The 21,751-nt window shown below is 41.1% G+C and overlaps 1 protein-coding gene across 11 annotated transcripts in view; it reads right to left on the bottom strand.

Moving 5' to 3' along the window:
* LOC125464606 (protein PALS2-like) overlaps positions 1-21,751 on the bottom strand; it is a 144,128-nt gene that overhangs the window by 50,666 nt on the left and 71,711 nt on the right. Inside the window, exon 1 of one of the 11 annotated variants that reach the window (XM_048557247.2) lies at positions 2,454-2,474. The exons of the other annotated variants lie outside the window; for them this stretch is intronic. The gene's annotated coding sequence lies outside the window, so the exon portion shown is untranslated. Of the gene's footprint in view, positions 1-2,453; positions 2,475-21,751 lie in introns of those variants that run through there. 11 annotated transcript variants of the gene reach the window in all.

Below are 21,751 nucleotides of genomic sequence, written 5' to 3'. Positions count from 1 at the left end.
GAGATTCCCAAAATGTAATAATTTTCCGAAAAATTCTGTAACTACCTTCACAGGTTCAGCACAAATGCAAAGTTTTGCACATTATCAATATACAAATGGAAACATGATAAACATAAATATCAAGCAACACATATTCAGCATTCTGCATTGGACAGAAAGCCCTGATACAAAACAGACAGATGGTAAAGGAGAGGAGAAAGTAAATATCAAAGCTTTTTGTCATGCACTCTTTGGGACAACACAAGATCAAATGTTAAACAAACAAACACAATACATTATAGTACGAAACAAAAGGAGACTTGATTGACCGTGGCAATGCCTTGGCCAGAAGAGAAACTCAGGCTAAAGTCTTCAATTATAAACTGATGAGGATATGGTTCACCTTTCTAAATTAAGTTCCTTAATTTGAACTTTAGAATAATTTGAATGTGTGCTTAAAGTGCCTACAATAATTAATTTTAGAAGACTGCATTATTGTATTTTTAGTGTCAAAAATTAACTTGCATTAATTATGCTTCATGGAAAGGGGAGGGATATGACAGAACATTTTAATGCCACAAACAGCAAGCCTTGACTGAGAACATAAGTTCCTTCACAATTCTTTCCCTGTTTCTGTGTCATCACAATCCCCCCCACACCCTCCCCTAAACTAACCACCTATCCATCATCTTAAAAGCATGTTATTACGAGATCAACATTTTTTTTTAAACCCACCATAAAGGCACACTCATTAGATGCAATAATCAGCTGGTTTGGTGGTCCCTGAATTCTATTCTAGTCAATCTCTGGTCCTGCCTGGATGAATTACTAATAACTCAAATAACGCATTACTCGTAATACTTCCACTATATAGAAGCAAAACGTGGCGCAAACATTTCAGATTCCTGGCTACATGACTAATGAAGAAAAATTATGATATTAGCACATAATCCTAGTTTTCATTCACCAAATTTGAAATACTATTTGGAGTCCACTATTCAATCAAGGAGGAAACTCAAATTAAACATACCAAGAATCATAAAAGCTATGAAGTTCCAGAAAGTATACACTGAGAAAAGAATAAGCTGAGAAAAGAATCTACGTACACTGATGGGACACTCAAATATTTAATTTCTAAAGTGATAATCAATATCTTTTATCTAGGACGTAACCTATAGGTCTGCTGAAAGGTTCATCTGCTTTCTTTCTCTTCTTAAATATATGGCCCAATTAATTTAATAACTTGAACCTATCTAAACAAAACCTGCTGCCACTCCTAGTTAGGTAATATCTCCAAATTTGAATAATTTGTACAGAATAACAAAAATGGATGAAATTACAGACATTTTCATCCTCTTCCTCAACACAATGTTACTCCATAAGCAGAGCCTCACTGCTTTGTAACCCTCAATCAAGTCAATACATAATTTCTGAAATTTAACAGGATAGCTTGCATTTATGTTGGGTTATTCACAATGCAAGGGCATCATAAATCCCATAAACTAAAAGTTTTTTTTAAAAAAAGCATTGACAAGATCAGATAGTCATGAGCCTAACAAAACTCTTGCTTAGGAGGGTTATGCTGGATTCACTAAGTTTGATCAAGATCTAAGTGGCAAGCGTTCCCCTAGACTTGGTACTACATTTTGGGAGACATGGAGAATTCCCCTGGAATTGCATGCGGCCACCACTACGAGTCGTAAACAAGCAACTGTACCTTAACATGCTCAAAGACTTACACCCATTTGATGCTACAAAAAAAAGGAAAATAACATTTTTTCAAAAAGCAAAGTCTTGTGTGCCAATTACACTGCTACACATCTATCTGGACCAGTGTTTCAAAATAAAATAAAACGGACTTTTAAGGAAAGTACATCAGGCTGGGTTTCTCTGCATCATTAACTCCGGTACAATATGTAGAAACTTGGAAACGAGCAACTTACTACAGTAAATGGCGTATTACGCCATTGTGCAAATTTCAAATCATGCCGTTTTTCATGATAGTACTGGAATTCAACCACTGAGGCAATTTGTCAGAAATTTAAGGTGGCTATCAGTATGCAGTACAGTTAGCAGCTATTGGGCACTGGAAGAATAAAGTTTGAGACAACAAAAGTGGATTACCCAGTACGTGCAAGCACTCTCATCTGGAACTAAATATTCTGAACACTTCCCTTCCCCGCACTACTGTTTCCCCAAACACAACAGGACAGTGTATCAAATCGGCTTATTCACGTAATTGCACACACACCTACTGCTTACGGCCTTCAGAGGCTCCAGCAGCATTCTCTTCACCTGCAAGCAAATGTTGTTCACTGCTCTCCTCTGGTAAATGCTCTTATTTCACAGCGCAGCTGCTTCATTTCCATTGAGCACCACCATGTCTTCCTTGTAATCACTTTATACTCTCAAAACCGCGCATGAAGAATATGCACCAGCGCACTCCCCCACCTGCATTTTAAAAAGCTACTCACCAACTCTTCCTCTCTTTCTAAATGATGACTCACTAGGCAAGTGATATTAGCAGAACAGGCAGAGCGGCAGCTAGCATGCAATTCCACTGGGGTTTTTCAAGTAGAGCCAGCTCTCATTTTTAATGCTGCGTTATAATTGCAACAACATCCTAATGAAATCATTTACATTAGGACCAATCTGCATGCAGTAAAGAGGCTTCTGCTTATTTGCTTCTGCAAGACAGCACTTCTGACATTGAAAACAAATCGTGTGATCAAATGTCAGTGGTTGGGAAAAGAATAAAAATGCAATTTCATATCTTCTACATTCCAGGTAAATTTAACTCTCCAACAAGTGCAAACGAGTCAAAAATCTCAAAACTGGCTTAAAATCACTTCCAATACAATCAATCATGTCAAATTACATGGGGCGCAGTGGGTAAATCCAAGCACACAACTCCCTAAAGTGCCCTGAAAATTCACTCACAGGAGACACCAGAGTATAGTCATTCTCAAATGACTTTGGAATGTGATGACAAGGAATTGCTCTCTGATACCTCTCTCCCCTTCCTGGACCTGTTTCCATCTCTGGCAACCACCTGGAAACCGGTATCCATTTCAAGCCCACTGACTCCCACAGCTACCTAGAATAGACATACTTGTAGCCACCTTCCTGCAAAAATGCCATCCCCTATGCCCAATTCATTCACCTCCGCTGCATATGCTCCCAGGATGAGGCATTCCAATCCCGCACATCTCAGATGTCTTGTTTTTCAAGGACCGCAACTTCCTCTCCCCTCAGTGGTTGAGAACGCCCTGGACCGTCTCTCCCACATTTCCCACAGTTTATCCCTCACACCCATTCTCCGCAATAACAACCAAAACAGAATCGCTTTGTCCTCACACACCTCACCCCACCAACCTCTGGATCCAACGCATCATCCTCTGACACCTCTGCCATCTGCAATCCGACCACACCACCAAAGACATTTTTCCCTCCCCAACCTTTTATTTGCTTTCCAGAGAGACCACTCTCTCCATGACTTCCTTGTCCGCTCCACACTCCCCTCCAGCCCCACCACTTTTCCCCTGCAACTGCAGGAAGTGCTACACCTGCCCCTACACCTCATCCCCATCCCAGGCCCCAAGACGACATGCCACTTCAAGCAGATGTTCACCTGCACATCTGCCAATGTGGTATACCATATCCACTGTTCCCGTTGTGGCCTCCTCTACATCGGGGAAGCCAAGCAGAGACTTGGGGACCATTTTGCAGAACACCTACAGTCAGTTCGCACTAAACAACTGCACCTCCCAGTCGCAAACCATTTTAACTCCCCCCTCCCATTTCTCAGATGACATTTCCATCCTGGACCTCTTGCAGTACCACAATGATGCCACCTAAGATTGCAGGAACAGCAACTCATTTCACTTGGGAACCCTGCAGCCCAATGGTATCAATGTGGACTTCCCAAACTTCAAAACCTCCCCTCCCACTACCACATCGCCAAACTAGCCCAGCTGATCCCCGCCTCCCTAATCTGTCCTTCCTCCCACCTCAAGCCCCAGCCCCATCTCCTACCTACTAGCCTCATCCCACCCCCTCGACCTGTCCGTCCTCCTTACACTGATCTATCCCCTCCCTAACTCGCCACCTAGACTCACCTTTACTGGCTCCATCGCCGCCACTTCGACCTGTCTGTCTCTTCTCTACCTATCTTCTCCTCTATCCATCTTATATCCACCTCCCCCTCTCTCCCTATTTATTTTAGGACCACCTTCCCCTCCCCATTTCTAAAGATGGGTCTAGGCCCGAAACGTCAGCTTTCCTGCTCGTCTGATGCTGCTTGGCCTGCTGCGTTCATCCAGTTCCACACCTTGTTATCTCCAATCACAGGTTGGTTTCCTCCATGCTTGCCTCAAACAGAAAACACAGGGGAGAAACAACATCTGACTGGAAGATCAGTGAGGAGTCAGTCAGTGCTGGCACAGAGAGCACAAGAGTCACTGGGGAGAGTTCGAGCCAAACCCAGCAGCTAAGATCCAGGGATTAAAAGGCATTATGCTCAGGCCGGAAGCAGCCTTCCTACCCAGGACAGGTGGTGGTGACAGGAAGTGCGTTTGGGTGGGCTGGCTGGCAGGGATGGAGATGATAGGGAACCTGCAAAGGGCTGTGAAGGGACATGAGGGATGCTGCAAGGAGAATGAGACAGACTGCATTGGGGGTGGCAAGGTATAGGAGCTGCAGATAATAGAGAAAGGTTTGAAAACTGTCAAAAAGGAACACTCAACTAAGTTAGAAAAAGCCAGTCAGGGAGGTTAACACTTATTGTAAACGGACGTGGGCATCTCCAGCTCAAGGCCACATATGATCAGGAGCCTTAAATGGGAAAAATGTCATGGATGCTATTGTAATAAACACTGCCAATTGTGAGATCTGAGATGCAGTAAAGGGCACTAAATGCTTCATTAAAATACTCCCTCTTCATCATGATGCAAATAGAAACACATTAACGGTGCCCTCACTGGTGTGTAGGTTGTGTGTTTAGGGTGATGTCAGTTATTTTGGAAAAAAAATCCTTAGTTGCTATCACATGCTGTTTGAAGCACTGCATATTATGTAAGCAATGAGAACAGCACCACAACAACAATCTTTTAAACAAGGTTAACATGCTGACATGTTTTACGTATTGATAACTGTAGACTGGGGCCATCATAAAACATTGACACAGAATATCCAACTCTTATAATTTTGGATATGCAATATCCTGCAGCCCCTGAAAATCGGAATGAAACCATTAGTTATGAACTTATTAGCAAATGACAAGGTGAGAAAGAGAAAAAAACTAAAGCATTTCATTATTCAGCCATAGAGGAATTCTAATTACATCATATATCAAATCCTTTAGTCTTCATTTATTTGCTGGGCTCAAGCCCTTGTCTCAACCCAAATTAAGTGCTTCTTTATGCTTGGAATCAATTGTACTTTTTTCTGTAAATAACACTATAAAGAAAGCAAGAGGAGGACAAAGAAACATTAAATGATAATGAAACTAAAAGTTCTCAAGACAAAATGCCTACAGCATACAATCACGATAATAGTCGAAGAGTGGTTTTGGTATTAGTTCTCAAGTCCTATCCCCAAGACCTCATCCTGGGAACAGCTAACCTAAACTGCATCAGTATATTGGACTTTATTCCCTCTCAAATGGAAAACAAACACTTATCTGTGGAAATATTTGCTCATCTTAGTTAACAAGACCCCACCACCCTCACACTAAAACCCTGTTTAAATATAAAACTTAATATTGAAATTCTTATCATCCTACCTCCACTAATTTTCTGAAAAATGCAACATTTCATCAAGGGAAGCATTTAAATTTCATAATGAACAACAACAGATCCAGCAACATTGAAAACTACTTGTAAAACTACTGAAAAATACACTTTCTGAAGAAGGGTCCTGACCCAAAATGGCAAGCTTTCCTGCTCCTCTGATGCTGTGTTCATCCAGCCTCACACCGTGTCATTTCTGTTAAGATACTGAGTCTATCCAACCGAGGTTTACTTCTAAATTAAGACTGCAAAATACCTCTCATTAATGGTTGCACACATCAAATCTCTTGCATCACCAGGGTGAGTTCAAGTTCTTCCTGTGCATGTGTATTACTCATGCTCCATAGTATGCAATTAAAATGACTCAATCTTTATTGTTGCCATCTGCAATGCAATAACTGATGTCTAAACCGTACAATGTGTGCTCCTAAACAAAAGTGATTTAGCATCATTACAAATAAGACAGTAAAAGAAATTAAGTTGGGACACAGTGTCTAAATCTACAGCAGATTCCCAAACTGAAGAAAGGGTTGCATTTGAAACGTTAGGCGTTATTTACACATAAAAGGGGAACTTTGCTTTTCTCATCAGATCAAAATGACATGGCTCATGACTAATATTATGGAAGAAAAACAAAGCTGCTAAGTTGAAGAAAACATAAATCAGCGGATTGGATTGAAATTCATTTGGGGATTGGGGGGTGCTGTACAGAGCCCTAGGCAGATGAAAAAGGGATGGTGAAAAACCAGGAATGTTTTATGCATCTATATGATGTGAACATAGCAGACAAATCAACATTTGCTGACCATTACTAACTGCTCCTGAGAAGGTGCCGTTCTTGAATCATTGCAGCTCAACGGGCAAAGGTCCACTGAAGCGCTGTTGGGAACAGAATTCAAGGATTTTGACCTCAGTGACAGTGAAGAAATTCCAAATCAGAATGATGCACCTTTTAGGAGGAACTTGTAGGCTGTGGTGATCTCGGCGTATTTATTCGAACATGAGATGTGGCTATCACTGGGTAGGCCAGTGTTTATTGCCTATCTTTAATTGCCCAAAAAGGGGAGTCAACCACATTGCTGTTGGCCTGCAGTCAAACGTAGGTAGACCACCAGGTTGGAATTAGAGACTTTCCTTCCTGAAAAAGAACATTTAAGGAACCAGGTGATTTTTTTAAAAAAATGATTTCATTGTCACCTTTAAGCTAACTTTTCCTTCAAGATTTTTAGTGAATTCAAATTTTGCTGTCTGCTATGGTGTGATTCAAATACATATCCCAAGATGATGAGCCTGGGATTTTGGATTGCTAGTCCAGAGGTGTCACCACTATGCCACCGCCTTTCCTAGAATGTGCTGCTCTTGTCCTTCCAGGTTGCAGAGGTCATGAGTTTGGAAGATGTTGGTGAAGGAGCCTTGGAGAATTCCAACTATGAAATTTTCACGTGGTGGACACTTCTGCCAGCAGGTATTGGTGTAGGGAACAAATGCCAAAGGGGGTGGCTGGGGTGTCAATCAAGCAAACGGTTTATCCTGAATAGTGTCGTGCTTCTGGAGTATCCTTGGAGTTGCATTCGTCTGCACAAGCAGAGGGCATTCTATCAGAGTTCTGGCTTATGCCTCAGATAAGGTGGGTAGGCAGTGGGGAATCAGGTGAAGAATTATTGCCACAGAATTCTTAGCCACTGTCCTGCATGAGCAACCAGACTGTTTATAGATATTTTCTAACCAGCCTATTCAGAGATATTATTACACACCTCCAGAGCAGATGGGACTTGAACCCAGATCTTTACGGCTGATCCATTTTTATCATCGACTAAAGAGCATTAGGACAGATGTCCTAAAAGGGCACTGTGTAAGGTATGGTTGCTTTTTGTTTATTGCAAAATGGCCTATCCCAACACAACCACATACGGAAACACAAAACTGGAGGAATAGGCCATTCAGTCCATTAAGCCTGCTCTGCTATTCAGTATCAAGGCCGATTACTCAACTTATTCCTTTGTTTTAGCTTTCTCCCCATACCCTTAGGTATAGCTCTTAGAACTAAAGAAATCAAACTCTTTGAAAACATTCAATGTCTTGGCCACACCTACTTGCTGCGGCAGAGAATGCCACAGGATCACCATTCTCTGGGTGAAGAAACTTTTGATCTCAGACCCAAATGACCAATGCACGTGCTACTGTGAGCTGTGACTGATTTCCCTATTCACTGGGAACATCCTTCCTACGTTTACCCTGTCTAGTCCTGTTAGAATTTTACATGTTTCTTATTTCTCATTGTTCTGAACTTCAGTAAATTCCTGACCAATCCACTCTTTCTTCATACATAAGTCTGATTTGATGTACTACTTCCATAACCAGACAAACATTTGTACTCAGATAATGACCAAAATTGCAGATGTGGTCTCACTAATGCCCTGTACAGGTGCAGCAAAACATTCCCTGCCCCTGTACCTGAATCCTCTTGATATGAAGGCCAACAAACCATTTCCCTTCAACACCTGCTGCATCTGTATGCTTACATTCAGCGATTGCTGTACAAGGATAACCAGTCTCATTTGCACCTCCCCTTTGCTAGCTCATCAACAGATAACAGACTGCCTGTTTTTACTACCAAAGTGGCTAACCTCACATTTACCCACATTAAACTTCATCTGCCATAGTTTGAATACAGGTATATACAGATTCAAGGACAACTTCTTTCCCTGGACACTATTTAAACGAGCCACAACACAGTGCAGCAACCCGGAACTGCACAAAGCAGAACAGGATCAATTATACGGAGTCTTCAAGAATGGATACCCAAAAAGCACAATCCGCCTTTACCTCCGAGACAGACCACAACACAACCAGAATCACTTATCACCCCACCGTGCATAAAGCACATTGCAGAGATGACCACAAGGCTACTTAGACCTCTAGGTATCAGAGTAGCCCACAAACAGACAACCACCCTACTGACGAACGTAAAAGGCTTCCATACCCAAAAAATGAAAATCGGCAACACTGGAGTAATATACAAAATACCATGCAAGGACTGTGAGAAACACTACATTGGCCAAATTGAGAGAAAATTGACAATAAAGATTAAGGAACACCAACTGACCATCAAGATTCATGACCAATTCTCACTTGTCTCAACACACCGACAACGAGGGACACAAATTTGACTGGGACAAGATATCCATAATCGCACGACCCAAACAGTGATACACCAGGGAATTCCTAGAGGCCTGATATTCCAACTGGAAACTCCAGCAACAAACACATAGACCCTGTGCACAGGGTCTAATTCACTGAGAAACAAAACTGGAAGTTATAATAACCACCCCAGCAAACCGAGGCATATAAATAATGAGCAGGACAGAACACCGACACTTCACCCGAGGCACACTGACGACATTATCTAGCAGGGTGATGAAACGTGCAACCAAATCCACCAGCCTGCAAGCAAGTCTACAACCTCATCTACAACCCGAACTGCAAATCTTCTCAAACTTTAAACTCCAGTACATTTGCCAAGCATGACTTCCCTTTTGTAAATCAATGCTGATTCTGTCCAAACCTGTCACCATTTTCTAACTGCTCTGCCACTGAATTTTTTTTAAATAAACGGACTCTAGTATTTTCCCAACTCCTAACGTCAGGTAAACCAGTCTATAACTTCCTATTTTATCTCTACAGCCTTTTTAAAATAGTGAGGTCGCATTAATAATCTGCCCGATACATAGGAACTGTTACAGAGTCTGTAGCATCTTGAAAGATGCCCACCACTACTTCCATTATTTTTAGGGCCACTAACTCTGGGATGTAGATCATTTAAGCCCTGGTTATTTATTGGTCTTTCATCCCGGTAATTTCCTGAACACCATTTTTTGGCTGAATCTGATTACCTTCCATCCCTCCCTCTCATTAGACTGTTCTCCCCAATATTCTGGAATGTTACTTATATCCTCCTTTGTTAAAGCAGAATCAAAATATGTATTTAATTGCACACAAACAAAATTGCTGGAAAAGCTCAGCAGGTCTGGCAGCATCTGTGAAAGAAAAAAGAAAGCAGTTAACTTTTCCGGTCCAGTGATCCTGAGTGCTTAGGAAGGGTCACTGAACCCAAGACGTTAACTGGTTTTTTCTTGCACAGATGCTGCCAGACCTGCTGAGCTTCTCCAGCAACTTTGTGTTCCTGATATAGAGCATTCTCAGTTCTTTCGGTTTTTGTTATGTACTTTATTGGTCTGCCATCTCTTTACTCTCCCCAACTCCACTGATCTAGTAGGGGGATGTGATTTGTATCGAGAAGGGAATCAAAGAACAAAAATATTTAGGTGAATTGGGTGTGGGTTAGCAATGGTAACGAGCTGTTCTGACAGACTGAGAATTCAACTTCAAATGGAGGACGATTGCATGTGTGGGTGGAATCCACAACAGCAAGTAAAGTAATTGACACTGGAACAAAGTGAATTATTTAAGCAAAAAGGAACCTTTTAAAATGGGTACCAATTATAGGCTATTTGAATAACCCTGAAATCCAGTGAAATATCAGCAGGGGATCTTTAAGGAGGACGTGTAAGCTAACTAGAGCCTGGCTCATGCCTATTGATAGAATTCTAATAAGGATAGCGAGGAAGTTTGCATGCCCCATTTAACATTTAATGGTGAGTCGGGGATGGATAAATTTGTTGCTGGATAATATTAAAAAGCAGTGATAAGATCATACAATGCATCAAAAATAAGAGATGCAACTAAAAAAGCAACAGTTTTCTCCCGCTGCTGTGTCACAGAACTCAGTGCACCACACAAATTCCTAATCACCTCTCATTCTTTGAGGAAACAATAGAACTGCCTGTCCATGACAAAGCTTTCAAACCATCTTTTCCAAAGCTAACTGACTCCATCTTTCCTGTTAAAGCCGATCGGATTTTAGCAGCTCCTTTGCTTCGAAACAAAAAGCAAAGCACTGTGGAAGCTTTAGAACAAATGGAACAAAAAGAAAATACTGGAATAATCTGCAAGTCAGGACAGAGAAACAGATGACATTCCAGGTTTAGAGACAGCAAGAGCTGCAGATGCTGGAGTCAGAGACAACTCAGCAAGAAGCAGGAGAAACACAACAGGACAGGGAGCATCAGAAATGCAGGACAGTCCTGGCCCGAAATATCAACTTTCCTGCTCCTCAGATGCTGTTGGCCTGTTGAGCTCCCCGAGCTCCGCCACTGACATTGCAGGTTGATGACCTTTTATCAGAACTCTTTTTGGGAGTGGTAGGAAGATAAACAGTTGCAATTACTGCCTTACTGGAGTTAACTGTACTTCTCTTTTGAGTTGTTAAATCATTGATGTTTGCAAATTAAACCCATCCTTGAAAAGTATGCTTTTTTCAGTCAGTGTGTCAAAATATTTGACTACCACTACAGATCAAAAATCATCTTTGTCAACTACCTGGAATGCATTAAAGAAAAATTTTAACTGGCCCCAAAGATTCTGCCTTTATTACAGTATGCAGCAAAAATAATGAATGCTGATGTGGCAGTGACAGTGACAGTCTCCCTCTCTCCGGGCTAGAAGGTCCAAGTTCAAGTCCCACCTACCCTTCAAGAGCCTGAATTTTTTTAAAACTCCAGAGACAATAAATCAATTTTACTGTCAAATTACTAGAATATGCAGGAGAAGTGGGCCTTTCCACCATGCGGCAAGATCGTGACTGATAACCCACAACCCACGCTCATGCCGTTTCCCATGACCTTTGATTGTTGATTAAAGATGACTGTCTCGGCCTTGAACAAACAATTGCCCAGCCTTGACAGTCCTCTTTGTAGAGCTTTCCACAGATACACTACGCTCAAAAGGAGGGGCTCTCAGACAGAATTGTCCCCTTTGGTCCTAGACTCTCCCCCAAGGGGAAATAACCTCTCAGCACTTACCCTGTCAAATTTCCCAAGAATTCAATATGTTTCAATGAAGTCACCTCATTCTTTTAAACTCCAAAGAGCACATACCCAACCCACTCAACTTCTCCTTTAAGAAAATCCTGTCATACCCAGGATCAATCCAGTGAATCTTATCTGGACAGCCTCCAATGTCAATACATCCTTCCTTAGATAAGAGGCCCAAAACTACTCTCAGTATTACAGGTGTGGTCTGACTAGTGCCTAATAAAATTTTAGCAAAACTTCAGGCCAGACCATTTGCTTACACAATGAATTTGAATGCTAGCGTTGTGATTCATGCAAATAGGACCCCTGAATCACTCTGCGATGTAGCTTCTGACAGGACTTCCTCCTATTTAAAATAAAATTCCACTCTTCTGTGCTTCCCTTCAAAGTGCATAATGTCATATTTTTCTATATATTCCATCTAGCAAGCTCTTGTCCACTTGTTTAACCTGTCTATATTCCACTGTAGACTCCTTGTACCATCTTCGCTACTTGACTTCATTTGTATCATTCGCAAACATGAAGTTCATTCACTTTTGTCATCCAAGTTTAAACAATTGTGGGCCCAGCACTGAATCCTGTAGCACTCCTGAAAATGCCCCCTTATTCCAAGTCTGTCTTCTATTAACTAGCCATTCCTTTATCCATGCTAATATATTACCCCAATATGGCAGGTTCATACCTTAAGGAGCGTAACATACAGTACCTGAACAAATACCTTCCAGAAATCCAAATATGTTGGACTACCAGCTCCTCTTTACCTTTCCCAATTGTTACTTCCTCCAAGGAATGATAATACATTTGTCACACATGATTTCTTCTTCAAAAAGTCATGTTGACTCCTGTTGACTGTACTATGTATCTATAAATACAAATGTCCAGAAATCTGATTTGTCTTATGCTCAACTAAGTACATGATTTTGCATATAACAGTTTAGCTAAATTTCAGCATTAAGTCATTATAGTTTAGCACAACATAAAATTGACTAACCTGGGCAAACAAGCAATCCTCAAACAGACTGATACAACTCACTTCATGCACCTAATGTCCTTTCAAAAGGACTCAGTGGAAGCATGTTTGGAAAAAAAAGGCACTAACATAGGTGTTAAAAAAGCTGTAACTGTTGAGTGTGCTATACTTCCTCCATGCAAGACTGACATTTCTCAGTTTCATTTGAACATCTATTCTATGGGCAAGTTTTTCCTGCAACTGTGGGAATACCTGATCCTACAAAACATTTCAATTAAAAATAACACGTACAGGGAAAGGCACCAAATTGTAGGATCTTGAACTGCAAGAACATGGGTAATTGCAGAACATGCCAATACATCAGAGTAGTACTCCATCTGATCCTCCTCCAAAAAGAAAAATAAAGTAACACCAAAGATATTCCAGTTGGAAAACTGTGGATGAATTTCCCCGGAGATAAACAAAAAGTCTAAGCAGGCAGATATAGTTCGGTTTTGACAGGCTTGCTCCACTGATAAATTTCAGTCATTGAACTACAAAACAAAGGATCTAGCCCATTATGCACTCCAGTAGTCAACTTTATTCCTAACAAAATTGATAATTTCACCCTTATCCACATTATAGACTCATATCCTCCCACTCAATCTAACACCTCTCTGCATCCTCCTCGTAATTCATATTTCCACCAAGTTTTGTAATATCTGAAAACTTGGAAATATTACAACAGGTCCTCACATCCAAATCACAGATATAGGTCATGAACAGAAGGGGCACAAGCTTGTGATGCTCCACTGGGCACAATCTGCCAATATGAGAATGAGTCATGTTCTTACTCTCTACTTTCTGCCCGATAATCAATCTTCAAACCACGCTAAAATATTCCCCCAAATCCCAAATGATTAAATTTATTCATAAGGAAGGAAAGATCAATTTGATGGGTCAATTTGATAAACCTCTGGAACCTGACCTAATGTATCCCAAAAAGTTGTGGAAAGTAAGGGAGGAAATTACAAGATCCCTGGCAGAAATATCTGCATCATTTACATCCATGGGTGAGGTGCGTGATGACTGGAGGGTGGCTCATATTGTACCTTTGTTTAAGGAAGGTTGTAAGGAGAAATCAGGGAACTGTAGACCTATAAGTCTGACTTTGGTTGTGGGTAAATTGTTGCAAGTGATTATAAAAGTTAGAATTTAAGCATTTAGAGACAGAAAAATTCATTAGGGGTAGTCAGCGTGGTTTTGTGCAAGAAAAATAATGTCTCACAAACTTGACTGAACTTTTGGACGAAGTTACCAAAAAGATTGATGACAGAACAGATGTTGTTTATGTAGATTTTACTGAAGCCTTTAGCGAGGTTTGACATTGTAGACTAATTATTAAAGTGAGGTCACATGGGATTCAAGGTGAGCTTGCCAATTGGATACATAATCGGCTTAACAGCAGGATACAGAGTGGTGGTGGAGGCTTGCTTTTCAGATTGGAGGCCTGTGACCAGCAGTGTTCCAGAGGGATCGGGCTCTGGGTCCTCTTTGGTTTGTCATTTCTATAAATGATTTGGATAAGAATATAAACAGCGTGCTTAGTAAGTTTGCGGACATCAAAAATTGGTAGCATAGAGAACCTTCTTTATTGTTTGCTAAGATTACAAAAGCAATCTTGATCAACTGGGTCAATGGCCTGAAAAATGGCAGGTAGTTCAATCTGGATAAATGTGAGGTATTGCATTTTGGTACGATAAACAAGGATAGGGCTTGTACAATTAATGGCATGGCCTTGGGTCGTGTTGTAGAACAGAGGCATCTCAGGGTGCAGGTATGTAATTCTTTTGAAGTTTGCAAGACAAATATAGAGGTTGGTTTAAAAAAAAGCACTTGGCTCGTATGTCTCCTTTGCTCAGTCTTTTGAGTACGAGACAGTTGGGAAGTCATGTTGAAGTTGTACAAAACATTGGTGAGGCCTCTTTGGAATACTGTGCCCAGTTTTAGTTACCCAGTTATAGAAAAGGAAACTATCAAGTTGGAGAGGATTCAGAAGAAATTTACCTGGATGTTGCCAGACATGGAAGGCTTGAATTATAAAGAAAAGTTAGATAGGCTGGGACATTTTTCACAGGAATGTAGGAGGTTGAGAGGTGACCTGATTAAAAAGTGTATAAAATAATGAGGGGTATAGATAGCTCTAGTGGTAGCTGCCTTCTCCCTAGGATGGGGGATTTCAAGACTAGGGGGCTATATTTTTTTTTAAAATGAGAGAGGAGAAAGATTTAAAAAAGATGAGAAACAAATTGTTCACAGAGCGTGGTTCGAGTGTAGACTGAACTTTGAGGAAATGGTGAATGCAGTTACAAGTCTAACGTTTAAAAGATACTTGGATAAATACATCATTAGGAGAGATTTGTAAGGATATGGGCCAGGCGCAGGCAGATCAGACTAGTTTAGTTTCAGATTATATTCAACTTGAACTGTTGTAATGGGTGACTTTAACTTTCCCAATATTGACTGGAACCTCCTTCGAGCAGAAGATTTGAATGGAGCTGTTTTTGTAAGGTGTGTTCAGGAGGGTTTTCTAACTCAGTACGTTGAAAGGCCGATGAGGGGAGAGGCCATTCTAGACTTGGTGCTCGGAAACGAGCCGGGGCAGGTATCAGATCTTGTGGTGGGAGAGCATTTTGGTGATAGTGACCATAACTGCCTCACATTCTACATAGCTATGGAGAAGGAGAGGATTAGGCAAAATGGGAGGATATTTAACTGGGGAAGAGGAAACTATGATGCGATTAGACATGAGTTAGGAAGCATGGACTGGGAGCAATTGTTCCATGGCAAAGGCACTATAGACATGTGGAGACTGTTTAAGGAACAGTTGTTGCGAGTGACGGATAAATATGTCCCTCTGAGACAGGCAAGAAGGGGTAAGATGAAGGAACCTTGGATGACGAGAGCGGTGGAGCTTCTCATCAAAAGGAAGAAGGTAGCTTACATAAGGTGGAGGAAGCTAGGGTCAAGCTCAGCTCTAGAGGATTACAGGCAGGCGACGAAAGAGCTCAAAAATGGTCTGAGGAGAGCCAGGAGGGGGCATGAGAAAGGCTTGGCAGAACGGATTAGGGAGAACACAAAGGCATTTTACACTTATGTGAGGAATAAGAGAATGGTCAAAGAAAGAGTAGGGCCGATCAGGGATAGCATAGGAAACTTGCGTGTGGAGTCTGAGGAGGTAGGGGAAGCCCTAAATGAGTTTTTTGCTTCTGTCTTTACGAAAGAAATGAACTTTGTAGTGAATGAAACCTTTGAAGAGCAGGTGTGCGTGCTGGAATGGATAGAGATAGAGGAAACTGATGCGCTGAAAATTTTGTCAAACATTAAGATTGACAAGTCGCCAGGCCCGGACCAGATTTGCCCTCGGCTGCTTTGGGAAATGAGAAATGCAATTGCTTCGTCGCTTGCGAAGATCTTTGCATCCTCGCTCTCCACTGGAGTCATACCTGAGGACTGGAGAGAGGCAAATGTAATTCCTCTCTTCAAGATAGGAAATAGGGAAATCCCCGGCAATTACAGACCAGTAAGTCTCACGTCTGTCATCTGCAAGGTGTTAGAAAGGATTCTGAGGGATAGGATTTATGACCATCTGGAAGAGCATGGCTTGATTGAATGCAGTCAACACGGCTTTGAGGGGGGCAGGTCATGCCTCACAAACCTTACCGAGTTCTTTGAGGATGTGACTAGAAAAGTTGATGAGGGTCGAGCTGTGGATGTGGCGTATATGGGCTTCAGCAAGGCATTTGATAAAGTTCCCCATGGTAGGCTCATTCAGAAGGTCAGGAGGAATGGGATACAGGGGAACTTAGCTGTCTGGATACAGAACTGGCTGGCCAACAGAAGACAGCGAGTGGTAGTAGAAGGAAAATATTCTGCCTGGAAGTCAGTGGTGAGCGGTGTTCCACAGGGCTCTGTCCTTGGGCCTCTACTGTTTGTAATTTTTATTTTGGATGAGGGGATTGAAGGATGGGTCAGCAAGTTTGCAGACGACACAAAGGTTGGAAGTGTCGTTGACAGTGTAGAGGGCTGTTGTAGGCTGCAGCGGGACATTGACAGGATGCAGAGATGGGCTGAGAGGTGGCAGATGGAGTTCAACCTGGATAAATGCAAGCTGATGCATTTTGGAAGGTCGAATTTGAAAGCTGAGTACTGGATTAAGGATAGGATTCTTGGCAGCGTGGAGGAACAGAGGGATCTTGGTGTGCAGATACATAGATCCCTTAAAATGGCCACCCAAGTGGACAGGGTTGTTAAGAAAGCATATGGTGTTTTGGCTTTCATTAACAGGGGGATTGGAGTTTAAGAGTCGTGAGATCTTGTTGCAGCTCTATAAAACTTTGGTTAGACCGCACTTGGAATACTGCGTCCAGTTCTGGTCGCCCTTTTATAGGAAAGATGTGGATGCTTTGGAGAGGGTTCAGAGGAGCTTTACCAGGATGCTGCCTGGACTGGAGGGCTTATCTTATGAAGAGAGGTTGACTGAGCTCGGACTCTTTTTATTGGAGAAAAGGAGGAGGAGAGGGCACCTAATTGAGGTATACAAGATAATGAGAGGCATAGATAGAGTTGATAGCCAGAGACTATTTCCCAGGGCAGAAAAGGCTAACACGAGGGTCATAGTTTTAAGCTGGTTGAAGGAAAGTATAGAGGGGATGTCAGAGGCGGGTTCTTTACACAGAGTTGTGAGAGCATGGAATGCATTGCCAGCAGCAGTTGTGGAAGCAAGGTCACTGGGGACATTTAAGAGACTGCTGGATATGCATATGGTCACAGAAATTTGAGGGTGCATACATGAGGATCAATGGTGGGCACTACATCGTGGGCTGAAGGGCCCGTTCTGTGTTGTACTGTTCTATGTTCTATGAACTAGTTGGGCCAAAGGGTGTATTTCCATGCTGTATGACTCTATTAACCTCCAGTGCAAGATTTTATCAAAAGTCTTCTAAAAAAATTAAATTTACAAAACTTCCACTGGGTCCCCATCATCAAACCTGCCAGTAACTTCTTCAAAACTTCCAAACGTTATTTTCCCTCCGTAAATTCATATTGACTTTGTGGAATCAAACAATTACTGTATTTTATAAATACAAGCCGATAGGTCTGTAATTCCACTTTTCTTTCCACCTCCTTTCTTAAACAATGGGGTTATACCTACAACTCTCCAATCCAATAGGCACCACTGCAGAATCAACTGAATTTTGAAAGACAAATCTCCAATGCATTCACTTTTTCTGCACTCATCTCTTTCGAGACTCTGGGGTGAAGGCTACTGGTCCCCTGGGATCTGAGATTTTTTCAGTTCCACCAATGACTATTAGAAACATAGTCATAGAGTCATATATAGCATGGGAACAGACCTTACGGTCTGACCAATCCACGCTGAACATAATTCCAAACTAAACCTGTCCCACCTGCCTGCTCCTGGCCAATAACCCTCCAGACCTTTCCTATTCATGTACTTATCTTTTAAACATTGTAATTGTACCCACATCCACCACTTCCCTCAGGGAGTTCATTCCACACAAACTACCATCTTTGTAAAATATTTGCCCCCATGCCTTTTTAAATCTCTCTCTAATATTTAAAAAGTATCCCCAGTCTTGAAACCCCCATCCTAGGGCAAAGACAACTACCATTAACTCTATCTATACCTCCCATTATCTTATAAACTTTTATAAGGTTACCGCTCAATCTCCTACTTTTAGTTCCACACTCTCAATCATTGGACTGTAATAATTTCAAAGCAACTTCTTGTGGCATTCTTCGGTCAAGACACAAAGTACTTACTTAGCTTCTCTGGCATTTCTTTATTTTGAACACTACATCCTGCTCTTGTTCAAAATTGAACTGCTTTAAAACTGGAATTTAGTTCATTTTTTTCTAAAATAAACTACTGTTCACCTCCCAACAAGTTTGTCACATGATAAACTCTGGAAGCAAGCTGTCTTTTACTAGACATCATCTTCAAGACAAGCCTAATTATTAAGGGACCAAGACTCCAATATAGAATACAGGCTTTTCCCAAATGCATATGGGCATCACATTACATAATCTAATGTGAAATTATTGTGAGTGATAGTACTACTTTCATGCTTAAAATCATATCACCATTATTATAAACCATTAAAATTAAATACAAAAAAATTGATCTTTCATTTGATGTATCAGCCTTTATTCAGAAAGGTCCACCATAAGCAATAGGAAGATATTCTAGTTTACAAAGAAGAAAATATTTAGGAGTACTGAATGTAGCAGAAAGACTAACTTCGTTCAGTAATGGAATGTTAATCTATGCATGAAAAGTGGAGAGGCTCGAGTAGCTGGAATGGAGAGAAATCCTTGGTTCCCTGGCTGAAGGGAGAATTGCCTCAGTGGTGTTTGTGATGGATAGAACAGAATAGTTCTCACGAGTAAATAGTTCAAATTCGTTACTACATGTGGAGCGAAGGAGTGAAAAGTGACTGTACCTGGAGAACATTCACACTGTGTAAGAATTATAAAAAGATGTTTATGAGATCTAGAAAAATTTGAGGGGTGTTCTGGAAAATCTAAGCACAATGTAAGATAGGTAACACAAGTATGAAAACAAAAGGCAAATTTTTGAGTTTGTGAAACAAAGACAACTGGTTTGTGGTTTTAATGACTGCACCTGGCAGTAGCAGAAGCTTCATAGTGATTTCTGAAATTGAGCAGTGAATCTTCTTTTAAAGTACAGTAAGAATTTCTGCACAAGAATATATTCAAGAAACAAGTGAGTGGCAAAGACCACATGAAAGAGAAATACTGGAAGAACAGACCAAGAGACAGAGACACCACAAAGAAAGACAAATCAGAAGAGAAAGTGGGGCACTCACCAAGAGGGAGAAGGTACCACAGATGAGGATCATAAGAGTAAGGTTGATCAACTGCATGTGGCTTAATTACACTGATTCAAAAAGTAGACAAGAATGAACAATCTTAAACTTGACAGATCAAATTTATGATCAGTAGACACTTGAAACACGCAATTTATAAATATTAACTCTTGCATGATTGCACTGTAAAGCCTGAAACGCAATGTAATATAAACCATAGTAGCCTCAATGATGAGAAGTCCTACTGAACCATTTGAGTAACTCCTTCTGTCATCACTTTATAATCCCAGTCAGTTGGCAGGACTTGTTATTACGGTGAGGGAGATGATATAATGCTAGGGCAGCACAAATCCATTTCATCTGAAAGCTGATTAATTCAAGAGTAATTTTCCTGAGAAGATTGTCGCTAGCTTTTGTTTCAGTTGCAATCTGTCATCTGTTTAATTCCCTTAACAAGGTCAGCGCCATCATGTTGATGACAAATAAATACATTTGCACATAGTGGTACTGCACACTGCACATTCTTTTAGTAAAAACTCTTTCAAGGTTCATACGGAAATAAAAGTTACATTAAAACACAACACAGAACAAAGTCCAGTGCTCATCCCGTTAGCAAGGACAGCATCCTGTCCTGAACACTGGGATGACAATATCCTCGCAATGAAATACAAGGAGAACTTTGAAACCACTTGGTCTGAAGAAAAATGTTTTAAAAAATTCAACATAAACATCCTGAAGTATTAAAAATCTTGCTGTACACACAATGCAGCAAGGTAACAATCTTCAAATTGCAATAATCATATGCTTTGAGTGCAATAAAACAACCTTAGCCACTACTCAATAATGGATTGATTGAGGCTGATCCTAGCTCCGAGTGAATTCTGCATTGGGGCTACAAGCTCACTATCATCCTCTGCCCGAAAAGCTGCGAGGTTCCACATTCACACTCGCAAACCTGATCTTCAACCATTATCACAAGACTCAGTTAGATTAAACTATGATAAAGGGATAATACTGATCTGAACAGTAAGTCAAGGTAACACTCTTCTCAATTCTATTGCAGACAGTGGTTAATTTCATGCACCATTCTGAAAGGGGCCTACCCATAGATACAGGAAGTGCCTGGCCATTACAGACAGTTAAACTTATCTCCAATTTGCAAAAATTGGACCCAGAAATACATAAGATGCACTTTTAAAAGAGAGATAGAGGCAGTAAGAAGAGGAACAAATTAAAGTACAGGGGAAGTCATCATTATCATGGACGATTGAAGACAAAAGGTATGGTCTTCCAGGAATACACAAGGATGTCCTGTTGTTATGGAGGAAGAATCCAAGCCTAATCTTCCATCCTCAGTCTGATGGTTTCAAACATGAAGATCAATTTTGAAACTGCATGTAAACTGTTTTCATGGATCAGAAACCAAAAAGACCAAAATTTAGCAGAGCCAGGTTAAATTGCCAAAGGAATCCTCAATTGTTTAGGATAAAGGAACGTAATCAAAATAAATAATGGAATCACTGCTGTACACAGTTTGCAATGACATGGCCAAACAAAATCTCTACAAAAAGTGAAATCAGGGTTTGGAGATACCACTGTGAACAGGGCCTCCAAACCAGCATTAACTCAGTCATCATGACGATGGGCTCTTAATACTGTTCCTCGTAGTGCACTCTTGTAAATAACATTTAACACAGAAATTGGAGCTGTAGTGGGCTATTTAGCCCTTCAAGCCTGCTCTAGCATTCATTATGGCCGCAACTGATCATCCAACTGAACAGCATGCTCCTACCTTTCCCCTATATCCTTTGACACCTATAGGCCCAAGTGCTCTAACAAACTCCTTGTCAAAATCATGCAACGTATTGGCCTCAACTGCTTTCTCTGGTGGTGAATTTCACAGCATCACGACTCTCTGGGTGAAGAAATTTCTCCTTATCTCAGCCCTAAATAGTTTACCCCAAATCCTCAGGCTGTGACCCCTGGTTCTGGACATCCTCACCATCAGGAACCTCATTCCTGCATCTACCCTGGCCTGTTAAAATTTTATCGGTTTCTAGGAGATCACCCATCATCCTTCTGAATTCCAGTAAATATAATCTTAACCAATTAACTTCTCTTCCAACCCGGGAATCAGTCTGGTAAATTTTCACTGCATCGGCTCTATAGAAAAAATATCCTTCCTGA

This window comes from Stegostoma tigrinum, chromosome 2 (genome assembly GCF_030684315.1).
Source record: "Stegostoma tigrinum isolate sSteTig4 chromosome 2, sSteTig4.hap1, whole genome shotgun sequence".
In the NCBI taxonomy this organism is placed as follows: Eukaryota; Metazoa; Chordata; class Chondrichthyes; order Orectolobiformes; family Stegostomatidae; genus Stegostoma; species Stegostoma tigrinum.
This window is presented reverse-complemented; position numbering and strand designations above follow the sequence as displayed.